Raw genomic sequence first — 3,081 nt, 5'->3', positions numbered from 1 at the left:
TAATCTATGAATCTATGAATCTATGAATCTATTTCCAGTTAGATGATCATAGAAAAATGCTAATAGATTCATAGTCATAGGTTGTTAAGGGCTAGAAGGGACCTTGCAGATCATCGGGTCCAGCCCCCCTGCTTTAGGCAGGAAGACAACTGGAGTTAGGTGACCCCAGCGAGGTGAATGTCCAGTCTCCTCTTGAAAACCCCCAGGGTAAGTGACTGCACCACCTCTGGAGGGGGTTTATTCCACAGTCTGGACACCCTGACTATGAAGCAGTTTTTCCAGGTATTAAGCCTGAAGCGGCCTTCCAGGAGTTTGTATCCATTGGTCCTGGCCTTCCCCTGGGATGCACTAATGAATGGTTGTTCACCGAGCTCCTGATACACACCTCTGATATAGCAGTAAGCCACTATTAAGTCCCCTCTCAATCTTCTCTTCTTTAGGCTAAAGAGGCCCAGGTCCCTCAGCTTTTCCTCATATGGCTTGCCCCGCAAGTCCCTGATCATATAGACAGCTCTTTTATGGACGCTCTCAAGTTTTTCCACATCCTTATTGAAGTGCAGCACCCAGAACTGGACACAGTACTCCAACTGAAATTTCACCAGTGCTGAGCATGCTAGGAGTATCACTTTCTTAGTTTTATATGAAATGCATCAGTCGATGAATGCCAGCATGTTATTTCACCTGCTGACTACCGCCCTGCACTGATGACTCATATTCACGTGATTGTGAATATGAGTCATCATGATCATTACCCCTAGGTCCCTTTTGGCTGTGGTGTAAGTCAAGCTGTCACCACTGAGCTTGTATGTCGAGGGTTGTTTGCCCCCAGATGGAGCACCTTACACTTGGAAGTGTTAAACTTCATCTGGTTCTAGTCTGTCCAACTCTCGAGCCTGTCCAGGTTTGCCTGTATCTGCAATGCCTGACTTAAGCACAGAACTATCTGAGGGCAAGACTTCTGAGAGCAGATGTCTTCAATCTAGTAGACAAAAGCATGACCCAAGCTGATAAACCAGGCAAGCTCACATAGCAGACAGAACACACATTTTTAACAGTGAGAGTAATTAACTATCACAGCACCTTTCCAAGATGGAAAGTGGTAGATTCTCCATCACTTGAAGCCTTTCTAAATAATATCCTTGTGATAGGGACCTATTGCAAAGCCGGATCTCGATGCTGGCCTGCCCACCTGTCTAGGGGCAGTCTACCCTGTCTCACCTGCCATGATTTGGTGAATAAATAACTGGTGTAAAATGCAGGAAGCTGCCCATTTAGTGCCCTGATGCCTAGGGCATTGTACACATCTCCAACCTCCCCTGTACTATCTCCCATGCCTTGCAAAGGCATCATAATTTGGTTATAGCACTAGCCCAGGGCCAGGCCAAACTCTGCCCCTTGTACAGCCTCTCACATTCGACTCAAACACGCTGCCCTTCACAGGGTCTCTTTCATACCACCCCCTCTCTCAGGGCCTCTTTCATACTGCCTCTCACTGGGCCAGTCACAACCCTCCCCGCTCCATGAGCAGCCCCCTCAGGTCATCATTCCTACCTACTCTCACTCCAGCCAGTCCACATGCAGCCCCTTGGGTTGCTTGAGCAACCCTACTCTATACAGCATTGGCCTTATGCCTCACACTGGGCTGAACCAGGCCTGTGTGCTGTCCTTCAGACCACCTCTGCAACCCTATTCAACACACCCCTGGTTCAGCCTTTCAGATTGCCCTTGCAACTCTAGTCTACACCCACTTACGCACAGTCCTTCAGGCTGCAACAGCGCACCCTAGTCTGTGTGGGCCACCACACATACTTCTGTCCCCTCACTGGGGCCACTATACTTCTCTTCCCCCTCACCGGGGCCTCCGGGGTCTTACACCCCATGGAGCTCAGGTGTCCCCAGACATGCCTGGTCCCCGAGCCTGTCCCTAGATCTGGGTAACCCATGAAGATGTGGGGGCTGGGGTTATAAAGTGTCCCTACCCTCCTTTCACCGAGGAGGCAACTGGCCTGGCATTTCTGTGGAACTACCCTGCCACTGGCAGTCCCACCAAACCATCCTTCCTCAGCAGCGTGTAGTTTTAAGTTATGCCCCAGGACTAGGAGCCTCCTGTCATCCCCACAGCTCCTGCCCTTACCTCCAAGGATGTTGTGAGCAGCAACTACAGCCGGGTGGGGTCCTGTCCATGGCTGCAGCCAGTAAACTGCTGGCTCCCCTGATGGCCTGAACTAAAATTCAGGCTGTTCAGCCCCTTCCTCCTATCACAATGCCCTCCAGAAATCATGTGATTGCCTCATCAGGACTGGCCTGCTCCTGCTGCCTGCCTTTACAGTGGCAGGCACCAAATGTGCTCTGCTATAATCCTCTAGTCCAGCTCGAGGTTATTCAGCTTAATGCAGGAACTACTGCCTGAAAACCTACAGTGTGTGCAATATAGAAGGTTGGACTAGATTTTCCTGAAGGTCTCTGGTGGTTAAAACTTCCATATGAGACTTGTCCTTTTGATGTTACCTGGCCTGGTCCACTGTGCAACATTTCATATCTGACTGGGAGATTGTGGCCCAAAGGTCTGTGAGGTATCTGAGCATTTCCAAACTAAATAGGTCTAAATGCTGGCCTCTAAGTGAGAGGTCATGGAAGATATCACTATTGACTTGATTTTGACTTTCTTTCCAGAAACTGGGGATAATTAAAAGAGTTTGGTTAATATAAAGCATTTCTGCCTCAAGAGTAATGTGCCAGTGACTCTCACAGCCCCTCATTTATATTTATAGTTTCATAGTTTCTAGGGTCAGAAGGGACCTGAGCAGATCATCTAGTCCGACCCCCTGCCATGGCAGGAAGAGCACTGGGGTCAAACAACCCCAGTAAGGTGGTCATCCAACCTCCTCTTAAAAACCCCCAGGGTGGGAGCCTGCACCACCTCACTTGGAAGCTGGTTCCAGACTCTAGCTGCCCTGACCGTGAAGTAGCGCCTCCTGATGTCCAACTTAAACCTTCCCTCCGCCAGCTTGTGACCATTGTTCCTGGTCACTCCTTGCGGCGCTCGGGGGAACAGGGACTCCCCCAGCGCCTGCTGATCCC

At 50.0% G+C, this 3,081-nt stretch overlaps 1 long non-coding RNA gene across 1 annotated transcript in view; it reads right to left on the bottom strand.

Annotated features, from left to right (window-relative positions):
- Positions 1-3,081, bottom strand: part of LOC109295582 — a 34,003-nt gene that overhangs the window by 18,216 nt on the left and 12,706 nt on the right. The gene's annotated exons all lie outside the window — the stretch shown is intronic.

The sequence above is a fragment of the Gavialis gangeticus genome, unplaced genomic scaffold (assembly GCF_001723915.1).
Source record: "Gavialis gangeticus isolate Ggan-Ray unplaced genomic scaffold, GavGan_comp1, whole genome shotgun sequence".
Lineage (NCBI taxonomy): Eukaryota > Metazoa > Chordata > Crocodylia > Gavialidae > Gavialis > Gavialis gangeticus.
Note: the sequence above shows the minus strand (reverse complement) of the source record. Positions and strands in the feature narration are given on the sequence as shown.